Here is a 17,306-nt window from a genome sequence, read left to right as displayed (position 1 = left end):
CAAATTTATTTACTAAACCTCAAGGGGGAAAATGTACTGCTAAAGTCATGTTACATAACACAACTGGAAGAAAAGTTATGCTTCCCTAGGTGGGACCCAACCTCTGAAACTGAGCTAGTATTTGTTTGAATATTTAAAAAATGCAACAGCAATGTCTGTGAGATGGGATTATGGTCTGGGAAACTTTTTTCTTAAGAAGAATGAATCAAAGCATCGTTGCTCCACATATAGTACAAGGCAGATATTACTTAGGAAGACACTGATAGCTAGCTACATACAATTTACTGTCCCAACCAGGGATGCCTGGATCAAAAGTTGTGTGTAGCCAGTTCAGTGGTGCTCAGATGTGGAGGCATCTAAATCCACATGTAGCAGATGCATTTGGGCACATGGATGTCCTCTGCTAGACCAGGGAAACCAACTATGCCTGGCATGCAGTGCCAGGACCTGAACAAGGGCTGGGTAGAGCACTCAAATTAATAAAAGCTAGAAGTTGGCTGGCAGGCAGTGAGGAATAATCATCTGACTTCCCTACAGCGGATGAGCAAGAGCAGGCCCTGTGATTTAGACAGGAGGAAAAGGAGGAGGCGGCAGATGATCAGAAGGAAACCAGACCTCCCACCCAGAAGGGTTTTCTACTTATTTCTGTGCTGGTTTGTTTTCATATGTGTTGTTTTAGTTTGGGACTGTAGCTATATTTTATTGTTTCTAAATTTATGAACTGCTCAGAGGACATTGCTAATAGCCCATCATATCTAAATGCTAAAAATAAATAAGCCAAGCTCACTTCTGGTACTGGAGAGAAAATCTTATGGGGGGGAAAGACTGGAAGGGAAGGATCACGGGCAGGGAAGGATTTAATACCCCAACTGCACAGTCTTTTTGCTTCAAAAATCAGACCTCCTGATCCTACTTTATGCATGGCTGGGAAACAACCATGTTTAAATATACAAAGAGTAAGTCAGACCACTAATATTTGTCCATTTTTGAGTGTCACGTTTTAAAATGGATGGAGACAGCTTGGAGAAAATATACACAGAAGCATAAGAAAATACATTAGCTGGAAATTAGCTGGAAAGTGCTCTTCCTATGTCTGCCTTTGGAGACAGTCCATAAATTTATTTTGCTTCAGATTGTGTCCACCAGAGTTCTAACTTAAGCCTGCAGATCGGATCATATGGTGTGATTTACACTATTCTCCTATTATGTCGTCTTCACAACCTACCCTTTTATCCCTGGGCTGAATTCAAAGGCCCATTTTTCAACCTTTAAAGTCATGAATGGCCTGGGAGTGGGATGCCATACAAAAACATTTGAGATCTGAGATTAATGTCTAGGCCCTGCTGTCTATCTGCACCACCACTGTTTTGTTTGGTGGGTTATGTATGAAACACAGGGCCTTTTCTGGAGAGACACTAATCTTATGGAAGTTCCTTCCCAGGGGAAATCCGCCTTGCTCCATTGTTGGTTGTTTTTCACGAGGCAGTTAAGAGTCAACATTTCCAACAGCTATTTTGCTGTTGACTTGTTCATGATTTGATCTGCTGCTCGTGATACAGTTTTCTTTACACATTGTTTCCTTTTTTTGTTTTTCATATTAATTTGTCCTTTTATGTATGTTCTATTTTGTTTTACAGTTGTTTGTAAGCCACTTCGATGATCCCACAGAGAAAAGGAGGGTGAAAATTTCCCAAAAATAAATAAATAAAGGAGTACCATTGCTGGCTCTATTTCCTCAAATCATGTCAACATTTCTAGTTTGAAGTGTGCCACTGCTCTATGTTGACACAATCTACAGGCTACAGGAAAAAGCAAAGTGGGGAGGGACAGCTTCCATTATCTCTGCACTTGAATGGGCCTTCCTTCCTAGTACACATTTGCTGTTATAAACGTCAGCACTTCTGAGTGAGTCACTGGAGGATATTTGATATAAAGCTAAAATAGGAAACTGTATATTCTTCTGATTAAATTGAGGGTGGTCAGAGAGGTTTGCGATTTCAGCTGCATCCAACAGGAAAGCTTGTAGGCCACAACAGATAATGCTTCCAGTAGGGTAGTGGCAAAGGAGGAGAGGATAAGGAGAAAAGGTGAAAGGTCAGTGGAACAATGAACTATGTTTTTTTGAAAACAACTAATCTGAAAGAACTCAAGTCATTACATTCACCACAAATATGATGATGGCACTTTGCAAGGCACATTTCAAAATCATTATGTCATTATTTATGTGAGAATGTTCAGAACATTACTGAAAAGCAAATAAATAAATAAATAAATAAATAAAATTTAGATGGAAGAAAATTTATAAAGAACTAGGTTGCATACAGACCCTATATTTAAAGCACCCTCCCAAAGAATCCTGGGGAATTCTAGCAAGACCAAGAAAGCAGAACCCTCTGCACACCTACTTGGGAAAGCCCCATTAGTGGGGCCATGCAGGTAAGAAGTAGAGTCACACAAAGAGGAACAAGCATGTGTGTATGGCATCAGATGCAGGCAGCATGTTTATCTCCCTACCCAGAACCACAGGAAGCTGCCTTATATTGAGTCAGACCATTGGGTCCATCTAGCTCAGGAATGTCTACACTGACTGGCAGCAGCTCTCCAGATGTTCAGGCAGGAGTCTCTCCCAACCCTACCTCAAGATGCTGAGGCCTTCTGCTTGCAAGACAGATGCTCTACCACTGAGCTAAGGCCTCTATAACACCCACAAAGGCATCCTGTGTAAGTGTTTTCTGCTTTTAACTCTTACAGAGTAATGCCTTGCTGCTGGGGACCATTCAGTATGGGTAAAATCTGTCTCCAGAAATACTTCCTGAGTGCAGAGTACATAGAGGTGCACTGCACCCCTCTAAGGCACATACATCTTGACTGTCATAAAGATAGGCCCTTTAATAGTCTAAGCACTTTTCTTGGCAGTTTCTGTTTTTGTCATACTAGCTGCCATACCCAAGGAGTTGAGTGCGCCCAGGAAGAGTTTGGACCCCACCCCCACATCAGTAGACTCTACCCACTCTGGGCCATATAAAAAACTGATATTAAAAATCTCCCTATTTTCAGTCATGATTTGGCATGGGGCACAGGAAGGCGCTGCTTTAGAAATATAAACCAATGCTCCATTGGCGTGCTGAACTGGTTGCACTGTTCTCTGAATGCTGTCCAAAGTGAACAGCTGAAACATTTGTCAAGAATGTAAGCTGCAAACAAGATGTCTCCAGTTTGTAGCAAATGCCATGGAAATGCTGGGTGGTCTTCATTTCTCTTCCCCATCTTTCCTGCGGATAACATGGCGATAGCACAGTAGCCTAATTTACAGGATTGTTGGGAGGGTTGCTCACGGTGAAAAACTTTGAATGCTTAAGGGAAATGCTACACAAATATAGAAATAAATTACACATGCTTGTTAACATAAACTGTAACTCCATCCAAGCTGTTTTTCTCAGAATAGACTTTAATAGCTGTTGCCAACTCCCTGTTTCCTCCAGGCGCCACTGCTTCAATGACAGGGCAAAAAAGGAAAGAAGGTCGTGAAGGCTTTCCTCATAAAAGGGTCATTACTAACAGCATCTTGACCTTTGTGTACAAAGGTTTCTCAAGAGTGAATGAATAAAATCCTTCTGTCTTATATTGTGACTAATTAGGCAACGCTAGCAAACTTAATCTTGGCATATTCTTGGTTAGTGGGTTAGTAATTTTCTCTTCCAAGTGAGTAAAGGAGAAACATTTAACCAAAACCTGACTTTTTTCCTTTCACTTCAGGTTAGGGCTAGTAAAACATTTGTAGGGATAACTTATTCTTTAACATTTCTTGTATGGCTGAACTAGTCTGCTTATTTTGCAGGGTGGTGGCAGCAGCAGAGGAACCTACTATTTCATTGAGTTTGGCTTTTCTATTATTACTTTGGAATTTAACTACAATTATGGAAGACAGACAAAAAAATAAAATTTAAAAACAGCCTCTTTATTCATATGGCCATACCATAAACAAGTTATTCTTTAGTAGGTTGTATAGCATCTCATATTGCTTTGGAACCTTTCAACCCAATATTCTTAGTTCCATCACATTTTAGGGCAAACGGTGCCAACAGTACACAGTTTAATTTGTAACAATTTCCAGAGAGATAATTTAATCTAATCTGTAGCATTGCAATTTTAAGGACATACACCTGTATTAATTAGAAAACACTAAATTTATCTTGGAAAATTATAATACCTCAGTATAATTTTTTTTAAAATTGTAAGTGTGAAAATGGTACGAGACACTTGGAAGAGAGATTCTTACTATCTCATAGCAGAGTTGGCACAATGACGATTGCTCAAAGCACATTAAAACTTGATTAGACTTACATCTACCCATAACCACCTTCCCCAAAACAAAACTTAGGCTAGAATAAATCAGAGACACTTAGCTTTGCAAGTAAGTGAAGATTGTACTCACAGAGTTTCAGGAGTTACAGCAAACAATTGTTGATAGTAGAATAAAGAAGGAAAGGTTCCAAACAACTTAAGAAAACAAAAGAACTTGATTTCCTTACAGAATAATCATGCAGTCTGCAAGCTGTAAACATCTCTTATTTTGCTGACATGGTTTTCCTTCAGCAGGGAGCCATCTGCATGACTCCCTCCTTCTGGGAAGGCAGAGAGAGAAGGGAAAGGGAGGAAGAGGCAAAGGCTCCTGGGAGCCTGTTGAACCCTTCTCAATGGGAATTTAAGCTCAGTGCTTGGGTTAACTCTTTCATGCAAGTCAATACAGTGGTGCCTCGCAAGACGAAATTAATCCGTTCCGCGAGTCTCTTCGTCTTGCGGTTTTTTCGTCTTGCGAAGCACGGCTATTAGCGGCTTAGCGGCTATTAACGGCTTAGCAGCTTTAAGAAAAAGGAAACAAACTCGCAAGAACTCGCAAGACGTCTTGCAAAGCAAGGCCATAGGGAAATTCGTCTTGCGGAACAACTCAAAAAACGGAAAACTCTTTCGTCTAGCGAATTTTTCGTCTTGCGAGGCATTCGTCTTGCGGGGCACCACTGTAACTGTGTTGTTGTTTAGTCGTTTAGTCGTGTCCGACTCTTCGTGACCCCATGGACCAGAGCACGCCAGGCACTCCTGTCTTCCACTGCCTCCCGCAGTTTGGTCAATAAGTGTATATTGCAACAATAACAAATCTTGTTGATTTCTCAAAAAGCTAATCTATTTTAAAAGTTTATTATTTAATTAGTTTATGAATCACTTCCCATGAATTTAAAAAACAGTAGAAACCCTACATGAAAACTATTATAAAATATAAACGCAGTGAAAAACAACAACACCAGCACATACATAAAAATCAATCCAAACCTAAAGGCAAGATACTAACTTGGATTAAGGTTTTAGGAGGCTTTCTCTCAGGACATGGCCAGTCTACAACTCTCACTGCCCCTATGTTCCCTGGGGCTGAGGGGTGTCCAGCAACAGGCTCCTTAACACTGCAGTGCAGTATGACAGCATAAACCATTTAAAATCGGAGAGAGCAGCAAATCACCGCCTTCTCTAGAAATTGGGCCTAGTCTTTCCTGCTCATAGTTATGCTGGGGGGGGGGAGCAATCTGCTTCCAAACTAGGACTAACTAGGCCCCTTTTCTTTTTCTAGTCGTTACTAAAGGGGCTACGGTAGAGTCCTAGAAAGGGAGAGCTGCTGTTGTTCATCGCTCTTTTTTAAATAATTATTTAAAATTATTTAAACCGAGGGAAATGTGTGACCGAACTTATTTATTTGCGCGGGCCCAACGCCGGCCCTTTCAAACCACCCTTTCCTACGGAAGCCGCACGGAGGACAACCTTCCTGCATCAGCGGCCGTAAATGGAACAGCTCCCAGAGAGAGAGAGAGAGAATGTGCTAACCGCTACTAGAGCCTTCTGCGAATTCCTCCTCCCGACCCCCACCTTCGCTCTCAACTCATGAAAGGGGCACTGACGTCACCCGCTCACTCTCCGCGCGGCTCGCTTCACGTCACGCCGCGCCCCGCGCGCCGTCCCTGCCTCCGGGCCAATCACACGCGAAGAAGGTTACCGGCCTATTTCCACCCCTCCCTCCCTCTCTCCCTCCCTCCCCCTTCCCACAGCCTCTCTCTTTCGCCTGAGCGGAGGGGAGGAGATAGTGCGCGAGGCGTTTTTCGGGGAGGGGGGAGAGGGGGCGAGTCTCCAGGCGTCGACCAATATCTTCCGCCGCCGGGGGAGGGACTTCCGCCCGGAGCCGGAAGCGGGGCTCGTGGGTCTCCCTGGCGCTCTCTCTCTCTCTTTCCCTCGCGCTCCGTCTCTCTCTCTCTCTCTGTCTCTCCCTCTCATATGCGAGCGAATTGTCTCCGCTGCTTCTTGGCGCCCAGAAGCCCCGGGGCCCGGACACCCGCCGCCGCCGCCGCCGCTCTCTCTTCCTCCTCCCGCCTCTCCGCGCCCTTCCCTCTCCGCTTGTCGCTCCTCCTCCCCGCCGCCGCCGCCGCCACTCCTCCTCCTCCTCCCCCGCCTGGGCCCCGCTGCCGCCCCCCGCCGCCCTCTCTCTCCGTCTTTCTCTTTCTCTCTCTCACCCCTTCCTGGGATTCGGCAGCGGCGGCGGCGGCGGAAGAACGAGAAGGAGGCGGCGGCGGGAGACGAAGACGGAGGCCGAGAGGAGAAGCAGCAGCGGCGGCGGCAGCGAAGGATCCCTCAGGCCGGCCTCCGAGCGCGATCCCTCCCGGCCCGCCGGGGCCTTGCTGGCTGTTGGCTTGACAGGTGAGTGGAGGCCGCGTTCAGCAGCAGTCAAGTGGCAGCAGCAGGGCCGCCGCCGCCGCCGCCGCTTCCTCCCGTCACCGCCCCGAGCCGCCGCCATTTTCTCACCCGAGGCCGCTCGCGGTGGGGGGCGGGGCTGGCCGCTGCAGGGAACTGGCCCCGGTTTCGTGGCCTTGCTCCTACGGGGAGCTCCGCACTGCGTCGGCTTCGGCCTGGTCGCCGGGAGGGAAGCGCTGGGCCCGGCGGCGGCGGCGGCATCTTCACGTGTTTCGTTTCGTTTCCTTCTCCCTCCTACACCCTCGGATTTGGTGGGGGAGGGGGAGAAGGAGGGAGAGATCGCCCTTTTAAGTTGATCCCCGGCTGGCCGAAAACGGAGGACACCCCACCCCCATTGGGGACCCGCCCCAAGCGGCAAGCCAAAGCTCCCCCTCGCTTCGTTTCCTCAAGCTCCCCCCAAACCCCCACCGCCATAGTCCTCCTTGACTCACACCCTTATCTAAAGTTAGGAATTCAAACACACACGCCCTTCTTCCATACTTGCAATGGGTATGATTTAAGTGTGACAGGAGGGTGGCTTTCTACTGCTTTCTCAGCGTCTCCGGGCCGTGATTTTGATCATTTGGCGACTTTTGCCGAACTTTAAAGCAGGCAGTGAGTTTGCTGCAGTTCAGTTGAACGCGGAGGTCTAGGGGGGTCTTGTGTCTAAATGGTTGGCTCTCTGTAGCTCTGCATTTGAAAACATGGTGTGAGATCGTCTGGGTCTGAAGTTCAGTAGCTGAGGAGGTGGGAGTCTGAGCCTTCCTGATGGACTGAGGAAATATGTCAGTTCCGTGTACTCACTGCGATTGTGTGCTGCTGCTGCTGCTGCTTTTCTTTTTCTTGGAAGTGTCATACTTTTTGTGCTATTTATCCTAACCTAAGAGTGAAATGAGTTTTTGGAACTCTTGTGTTATGATGATACTTCATAACTGCTCCATTCCTGCCAACTTTCATCACTGCACAACCAGCTCAGCCTTTTGCTGCTGAGGATACTGTGTACTCTATAAGAGCTGTAGTAACAGAGCCATTTAATAGCCACTCTGATAGGTTTCCTGTTACGCCATTTCTGGTTTCACTCTAGTTTCTCTAATTTAGCCATTTCAGGTGGCAACTTAGGTCTGCGTTGCTGGATGCTATTCATTTTAATAACAGTTTTGCCTAATAACATTGACCACTGTGATCAAGAAACCTGTGGCCTGCCACAACTCTCATCCCTGATCATTGGCAATGGTGACTTGGATTAATGGGAGTTGTGGTCTTCCAGGTATTGATGGGCTACTTGTTTCTCTTCTATGATCTACAGACATTTGCTGAAAGTAAACTTTATGCAAATGCCTAGTCAACTGGTTACTCCTTTGAGGTTCTTGGGAGCTGTGACTTCAGCTTTTGTGTATAGATGTACTAACAGAGTACTTTGTTAAAATGCTTTTTGGACAGTAGCATGGTTGCAATCACAATCTATCTTGCAAATATGAGAGTAGGTAGTACTGTATTTTTTGCTCTATAAGACTCACTTTTTCCCTCCTAAAAAGTAAGGGGGAATGTGTGTGCGTCTTATGGAGCGAATGCAGGCTGCACAGCTATCCCAGAAGCCAGAACAGCAAAAGGGATTGCTGCTTTCACTGTGCAGCGATCCCTCTTGCTGTTCTGGCTTCTGAGATTCAGAATATATTTTTTTCTTGTTTTCCTCCTCCAAAAACTAGGTGCGTCTTGTGGTCTGGTGCGTCTTATAGAGCGAAAAATACGGTATGTTGAATGTGGCTGATAGAGAGTAAACTAGATTTTTCCCAAGGTATGTAAAGGATTTCCTGTTTTGGTGTAAACATGCTGCATTTGCATCATGGGGTGGATCCAGACTAAGTTGGTTTCATTTTGTTCTCAATGAAATCTGGGACAAATTAATAATGACTTTACATATGTCCCTTTGATTTAAGTGCCACTCAGGCTGGATTTAGCCTGTCCAACAAATTCTCTGCTTTCTATCAATTGTGAAAGTTTATGAAATAGATCCTTCTATCACAAGGCCAGAATTTTGGTTCAGGACCAAAGCTGCAGGGACAGCGAGATTGAATTTTGGCAACCTTGAGATACAGAAGGTGAAGCCTGAATATTTTAGTTCTTGGTTTGTGGCTCATATGGTCTGGTTTTGTTGGACTTCATCAGAAGACTAAACAAATTTGTACTAAAAGCCTTTAGTCTGTTCAGAGAAGGGAAACTACATGTAGCATCATTTCAAAGACATTTGCAAACCACTTCAATACAATTCTTACTTGTCTCTTCCTTGTGTCTCCATGGCTGGTGCTCTCTTCAAACTTTTTAGTGGAACCTAGAGGCTTTCTGGGTATCTTTGCCAAAAAAAAACCAACCCTTCAGTTTAATGTAAAACATCAGCTTATCTATTATTATTATTATTATTATTATCATTATTATCATTATTATTATCATCATCATCCCCACTCTCTCAAATAAAGCTGATAAGCTATCTAACTGTTGGACTTAAGCAGTAAACACTTGTGCTGAAGCGTGGACAGATCTCATTTGTTGCACCCCCCTCTTAAAAAAACAAAATCAGTTGACAATCTTTTGGTTTAATTTGTGTTTATATTCATGCAAACACCAAAATGCTGGGAAAATATGGCTGTTAAGGGCCACACCATTAAGACACATTAGGCAATATGGATATGGTATGGTACCCTTTTATTGTCATCTTTCAGGCTTCACTATCTTCAAGCTGGATGGTTGTTAGTGGCCAGGACCCTGAAGATCATCAGGTCCGAGCCCCTGCCACAGATAAAGCATTTTGATGCATATTTCTTTTGGGTAGTTTAAGTGAGAGAATGGTCAGGATGAAGATTGCTGTTGTGCTGATGCCAGTATAATGTGCCAGAAGCAACATAATACAGTGGTGCCCCACAAGACGAATGCCTTGCAAGACGGAAAACCTGCTAGACGAAAGGGTTTTCCGTTTTTGAGCTGCTTCGCAAGACGATTTTCCCTATGGGCTTGCTTTGCAAGACGAAAACGTCTTGCGAGTGTTCCGATTTTTCCCCGCTTCCCCCCCTTTTTCTAAGCCGCTAATAGCCTTTTAGCCGCTAATCCGCTAAGCCTTTAATAGCCGCTAAACCGATAATAGCCGCTAAACCGATAATAGCGCTAAGCCGATAATAGGGTTGCTTCGCAAGACGAAAAAACCGCTAGACGAAGAGACTCGCGGAACGGATTAATTTCGTCTTGCGAGGCACCACTGTATTGTGTACTCCAGATTGAGAGCAGCATTGTGGCAATACTTTTCTGTGGCAGGGCTCAGCTCTGTAATATTCAAACCATGAACAAAATTACCTTTGAACATGTGCAGAGTGGAATTTCCCTTTAAATGAGTCACCAGAACACTGCTTGATATGAAATATTACTTCACAGGGTGTACTTTCCTTAGAAAGTTTTGAGCCCTAGTTTTGTAAAAAAGTAGATACACCATTTAAGAATAGAAAATCATTTCTGATGTATGCATACTTACTGTACCTTTTCATAAAATTTGTGAGTTCTATATCTCTTTTCTCAAGTTTTTTCCCCTTCTGAGAATAAGATTATGATGCATGACAGAATTACAATGAGACTTAAGGAAGAGAAGTATGTATTACTTACATAAAGTATTGTCTAATCCTTCATATACATTGTACTTCCTTAGTTACTTTAAAGACAAGAGTTTTCTAAGGGGACAATGATACCAACGCTACAATATCATGGAGAACTCTACTCTTGAGTTGTGTTCAGCTGAGTAATTGGAATTAATGTGTCTCAAATTATGTCTGCTAATTTCAGTAGGACACCTCTTAGTTTGACTTGACTTGGACACGACCCTTTGCCCTAACCCCATATAGTTCGCATATAGTTACAAAGCAGTAAAGTCTGACTCCTTCCTATGCCATAAACTCATAGGTAATTAGGGGGAAAGTGCTTTCCTTTTTTCTCATTCTGCACTTTTCAGAAATATTAGCCTATCATACAGGATTTTTGTTTCAGGGTTGTAAAACCAGCCCATGTGTAGGAAATGTACAGAACAGAAGGGTTTAGAATAGAATTTATGATTTATACCCTGCCCATCTGGCTGGGTTTGCTTCCCTTGTGGCTGTCCTCCGCTAGGAAAGGGTTAGAGTAAATGACTTCCAAGGTCCCTTCCAACTCATATGGATATGATTGGTTGCCAGGTGGGTACTTATAACCTGGAACAGTAGCCTCAGTTGCATAGACTCCCATGTTTCTAGCCCAGTGAATAAACAGATCTGAGACATGGGTCCACTCCTCTGTCACTGAAAGCCATCCAACTCCAAGTTACGGTGAAGCTTGAAATGAATCATAGGATACCATACCATATTGCCTAAATAATGCATCTGTTGAGGGTTTGGCCCCTTGCACTTGCCTGAGCGGACATGGAACACCCTGGTGGCTACTGTTGGTTGAATTCGATTAAATTTTGAGAAACCTATACCCACAACTCTCTGATCAAGCAACTTGTAATTGAACATGAGAAACTGACTGGAAAAGGAAAGGAAGCAATATGACAGCACACCATTTAGAAATATAAGACATCACCTAAAATTTACATTATGCCTATTGGGGTTAATTTGTTAAGTGAAAAATGCAGAGTAACCAAATCAGAAAAAGATGTTCAAAGAAATCTCACCATAAGCATAACTTGAGGGGCTAAACCCAAATCTTCAATAGTGGTGTCTACGATTTGCTCTCTGTGGCAAAAAATAGTTATTTCTCATTTTAAGGTTCTTTTAGATTTACTAAAGGTATATACTAGAGCTTCTTCCCACCTTTCCTCCAAGAAGCCTTTCCTCTAGTTGGCCTACATGGTGGTTCTTCTGCTCCATTTTACCCTCACAACAACCCTGTCAGGTAGGTTAAGCTAAGAAACTGTGTGCTTCATTGCTGAGTGCAGATTTGAATCCTGGTCTTCCATATCCCAGACCAACACTCTTAACTACTACACTGCAGTGGCTATCTTTATAAATTCTATTCTTTATAAAATTAAAACAGTTTGTTGTGTTAGATTCTACACGCCCAGTTTATACTAAGTGAGGCTAGTTAATGTTGTGTTTTGGTCTTTCAGGTGGACATTGGGCCTGATGTGTACATGTGTGGGAAAAGATACATGTCCAGGTAGAAATTATTCAGATGCATTTGTAGCAAGTGTTTGGGAAAGCTGTACTTGTAGAATTTCTGACTGGATATTCCCTTCATAGTGTTGTGATGGAGCTCCACACATTTATAGATGCCAGGCAGAAATTCTTTGGTGAGGACACCACAAATGTTGGGAGAAGGTGAACCTGTAGAATTACTGGTTTCCTGTTTAATACACATATTAGCTGTCTGTATTTTAGGAAGAATTTGGTGATCCAGAAGCTTTTAATGCCTTCCTTGAGAAATTTTATTTATTCCTGTAATTGCTCCTCCCTGTTTCCTTTCACTCTTAACTTCTGTCTTATCGTCTCCTCCCAAACCGGCACTTCCTCTCATCCCTGTCCTGAATTAAAGAATTTCCTGGAAAATTACTGGTGCTAAACTGCAGGAGAGATAACACAAAATATTTAGGACAATTCTTGATAATAAAATAATAGTTACTTTTACTAACCATTTTAGCTTTTATTTTAAATCTTAGGTGGTAAAGAGTACTGATTTTGTTAAATAGCAGTAATATTACATGGTATTGACCCAAAACTCTGGTACAAGCAAAGTCATTAAAAGTTGCTTGTTTTACTTGGCTCCAAATCGGAGAGTTTAAAAAAGGTTTGGGCTCTTACATTATGGTTTATGGTTGAGGATATTTCATTGAATACTTCCTGGTTCAATGCTGCTGGACTATTAATTGTTTCTAATGAAATACAGCAACTGAGATTATATCCCTCTTTCCAAATTTTTTGTTCCTTTTTGTAGATGTCTGCTTTAGCCTGTTGATACCCAGAATTATTTTTTCCTACTTGAGAAACATTGGAAACCTCTTCAACCCTTAAAGTGAGCAATGGCTATCTATTCTATCAGCGCAGGAGCTATGGTGACTACCAGTAATACAAATAAGTCAGGAGCATTTTGCGACTCACACGTGTGCAATTGTAACCACATGGAGATCTCTGGGTGCCTGGCTGGCGACTGGGGAAAACAAAATGTCACTTAGAGAAGGATCTGAAATATTTTAATTGAAGCTTGAATTTGTTTTATTCTGGATTATTTTATTTGATCTTTTAATGTGTTGTAAACCACTTTGAGATTTGTTCTTTAAAAGGTAAAGCGGTGCAGAAATGCTGCTGCTGATAATAATGATAATAACAATTAATAAATAATAAATGCATTTAAAAATTGCAGCAACTATAACCCATCTGTAAAGTACCATTTGGCGATTATATATTTCTAACATTGCTGACTAGGTAGCGGGGGTATTGTTTGATTCAGGCTCTGTGATGGAGACCAAATTTGGCTATAAACAACAGAAGTACATGGGTGCAATTCGTTTTGTTGGAAATTTAAAATGTAAGAGTTATTTGTGAAGGACTGTAGCTCAGAACATCTGCTTTGTATGCAGATTCAATCCCTGGCATTTCCAGTAGGACTGAAAATTCCCCTGTGCTTGAAACCCTGCAGAACCAGGTCCAATCAGCATAGACAATACTGAGTTAGTTGGACCAATGATCTGGCTTGGTAAAAGGCAGCTTCCTATATTCCTGTGTCTTAAGTAAAGCATAGTACAGTCATATTTTGGTTTCCGAACAGCTTCGTTCTCGAAAGTTTTGGCTCCCGAAGGCCGCAAACCCAGAAGTGACTGTTCTGGTTTGCGAACTTTTTTTGGAAGCCAAATGTCCAATGGAACTTCCATGGCTTCCAATTGGCTGCAGGAGCTTTGGTTTCCGAATGTTTTGGAAGTTGAACGGACTTCCGGGATGGATTTTGTTTGACTTCCAAGGTATGACTGTAGTATGAATATCTTTTTTTATGGACCTGGCAAAATAAAACAAATAAAAGTGAATAATGCAGTGAATATTATGTGATTTCAAAATTTTGTTTGAGATCCAAAGAGCTGATTAGGCTCATGCAAACAGATTGTATTAGCCTACTGTTTTGTTTTTTACTTTCACTGGCTAACCCCATGCCTTGTTAAAAATGTATTTTGAGGTTTGCTATATAGTTTGGTGGGAGTAGATGTTTGTGGGGAGAAGTCTAAAGTTTCCCTTCTTTGGCTTCTTGTTACACCTTCAAGTCATAGTTAAACAAAAATTCATCTGCTGTTCGGATTGTTATAGTTTTACTCTTTGAGAGCTGCTCTGTGTAAATGCAAGTGTTGGGTCATCGTGCTTAAATCACTTGACTGCTGAAACTGTTGCTACACCAAGATGGAATCCAGAGTTACAAAATGGGAAATGCAGGCTGGGAAGAGTGGCATGAGGATCTTTGGCAATCATGATTTATTTATAAATACATGCTTGCACAGAACGGATGTGCATGGCTTGTATTGGCCTTAAGTGGCAGGCAAGCTAGAGCATTTGAGAAAATAGGCTGAAATTCTGCTTTAGTATGTGTGACACTGGGAGCAAGTACGTGAAACATGAACAGTCATCGGTGGTGGCAAACTAATTACCAGAAATACTTAACAGAGGAAGCTGTCTTTAAACGTTAGGTATGTGTAATTGAGAGAACGTATGTGTCACCCAAACTAAAACTTGGTTTAGCTTTTGACAAAACATGTTAGTCAAATGCATAACACATGGAGCACTGTTTTCCAAACTTGAAGTCTATGAAAACATCCAATTGTGCAACTTGTATGCTAAATTATAAATGTTGGTCCAGGCTACTGCCTCTCCTGTACAAAGGTCTACGTAAGTTTAGCACAAGCTAGAAGTTTTGTCTTTTCATATGCACAGTAATGTCAGCTTTATATACTCTGTAATCAGACTGTCTAGAGTAAGGTTCTGTAATACTAAAATTTAACCTGATTGAAACAGGCAAAACTAGAATTCTGAACATGTATGAACGTTATTTAACACTTGTATAAAAGATCACTTTGTGTGTGCTTTTAATTGTGGCATTGCCTTAGGTGCCTCTAATGAAAATTTATACAATAAATGAGTTGTTCAAAAAATCAAAAGCCACACTTGTAACTTGGTAGGCAAATCTGAGCATGGCAGATCAAAAGTCAGACCAGTGGTGACCCTGTTCATTTTAAATTTACATCTATACTTTCAGGAAGTTGCTCTGATTTATTGGCTACAGCATGATTTTGCTGCTGTGGTGTGCTGCATGGCCAAATGATCTGCAATGGACATGCTAAGCTCAAACGTTGAGAACAAGCTGTATAAGCAGCGTAAGAAATTGGTGCAGATTTTAGTTGACTAACATAAATTATGTTTCGGAGCCTGAAAGTTAGACAGCCTTTTATAGTAGGCTTACTGGTATTTCAGAGACACATTGTTAAAATTCTGTAGTGCATATAAATCTGGATAGGTAACTTGAACACTCTTTTGACCCACCATTCATGTTTTCTTGTTATTGTGTCATCCCTGCAGTTCTCCAGCTTCCTTTTCGTATTTTCCCTCTTTAAACCAAGAAGCAAAATGAGCCTTTTCTAGTATTGTAGAATGATTCCCACTGACAACGCCATTCCCTTATGTTTAAACAGAAAAGAACAGTGATTTCCTTGTTAGCAAAGCTCTTTAAAGCTTGACACCAGTTGCCTGCGTGGTGAGGTTCCAGCTTCATGTCATAAACAGCTACTTGCTGGTGAAGTATGCTGAACTGAATTGTATTGAGTTGTCCTCCCCATTCGCTCATTGATTAAAATTAAAGGGCGGGGTGGTCTGAAACAGGGCCCGACCAGGTGCATGGCCCTCTGCAACATTTGACACTCCATCCCTGCAGCTGGTCTTCTGCTGCCTTCCCAAAGGCAGGTAAGTGAGTTGCTGGGCTTTGGGGAGGAAGTCTGAGGGCTCTGTCAGGGTCCTCGAGTCCTCTCCCCTCTTTCCCAAAGCTCAGTTAGCACTTCCCCAGCTTTGGGAAGGAGATAGGAGGCCTCTAGGACCCTGCCAGAGTCTTGTGCCACTTTCTCAAAAAAAAAGTGACTGACTCACCCTGCTTTGGGAAGGCTGGGGGTGGGGCATCAAATTTTGGGCTCACTTCTCCCCCCACCCCACCCCCAACAAGCCAGTGTGCAGTCTGCAGGTTCCATGTAAGAGAACTCTTGAGGCTCACTTGGTATGAAAATAGATATAGGGATTTAGATTTAGAACCCATCACTCCACATCCTTAATGACTACTTGACGTGTGGTACAAAACTTTCATTACTTCATAAGCTGACGGTTGTTGCCACCATTGTGCTCCATGAACACTGCAATAAATTTAGCAACAATATAAAGGACAGGCTTTTCCTTGGCAGTGAAAAACAAAGAGCTCAAGATTTCCTAAAGGCTACTTAAAGCAACTGTCAGAAAGATATTGGTAGTCAGTAGTGTGTGAGCTCAGGCAGGTAATCTGTAAATGGACAGGGCCTTAGCATAACTGGAAATACTGTGGTTGCATGTTGAAAACTCAGTTTCAGATACAGTACTTGGTATTATAACTAGTCTGTCAACCTCAGTTGACCCAGAACAGCTTGATTAGCCTAACTAACCAACCCTCTCCTAGCATGCTACGAGGTTCAGTCACTTCACAGTGCATTAGTGAAAAAGGTATACAAATGTAACTAAAATTTGTTTCCAGAAAGGAAATTGTTGCATCCTGCTTGGAGGGTAAAGTAATTTTCTTGGAGGATGATATGCTTCCTAGTTTGCTATTTATCTCCATGAAATAATTTCCAACCAGTTTTTAGTACAGTGGTACATCGGGTTAAGTACTTAATTCGTTCCGGAGGTCCGTTCTTAACCTGAAACTGTTCTTAACCTGAAGCACCACTTTAGCTAACGATTTCTGTTCTCATCCTGAAGCAAAGTTCTTAACCCAAGGTACTATTTCTGGTCTGTAACCTGAAGTGTATGTAACCTGAAGCGTATGTAACCCAAGGTACCACTGTATAGGAACTTTAAAACGCAGTCCATCTAGTACATGGGTAGGGAAGCTTTTCGGTTTCACGGACCAGATCCTGCTGGAACAGGATTGCACAGCCAATGCAGGATTAAACTCTTTGCTCACATTTACAAGCCGACGCCACCAGTGATGTCTGCTGGTGCGGAGGTGCTTTTGGGAAAATGACCTCATGGGTGAAATTGTACCCTCTAGCAGACCAAGATTCTCCCCCAAACCTGGAGGTTCCCTGCCTGTGATCTAGCAGAACATTATAGTTTGAACTTTAGGTGCAGTGCTAATAGCAGCAAGGCACTTTTTATGTTTTTAGCTTTAGGAAACGCCAGATGAGCAGGCAATCATTTGAAGTGTAGCATGTTAGTAATGGCAAGATACTTGTTTGAAAAGCAAGTAATTCATGACATCCTGCCAAGCCGTGGTGTAAATGTTTGCTACAATGGTCATAATTAATCATTCCATAGACGATT

At 42.6% G+C, this 17,306-nt stretch overlaps 1 protein-coding gene across 1 annotated transcript in view; it reads left to right on the top strand.

Annotated features, from left to right (window-relative positions):
- Positions 1-5,961: 5,961 nt before the first annotated feature.
- LARP4B (La ribonucleoprotein 4B) overlaps positions 5,962-17,306 on the top strand; it is a 58,026-nt gene continuing 46,681 nt past the window's right edge. The window contains exon 1 of the mRNA XM_083466869.1: positions 5,962-6,735. The gene's annotated coding sequence lies outside the window, so the exon portion shown is untranslated. The remainder of the gene's footprint in view (positions 6,736-17,306) is intronic.

Source organism: Podarcis liolepis (genome assembly GCF_965112155.1).
Source record: "Podarcis liolepis genome assembly, chromosome: 12".
NCBI classification, from domain to species: Eukaryota; Metazoa; Chordata; class Lepidosauria; order Squamata; family Lacertidae; genus Podarcis; species Podarcis liolepis.
This window is presented reverse-complemented; position numbering and strand designations above follow the sequence as displayed.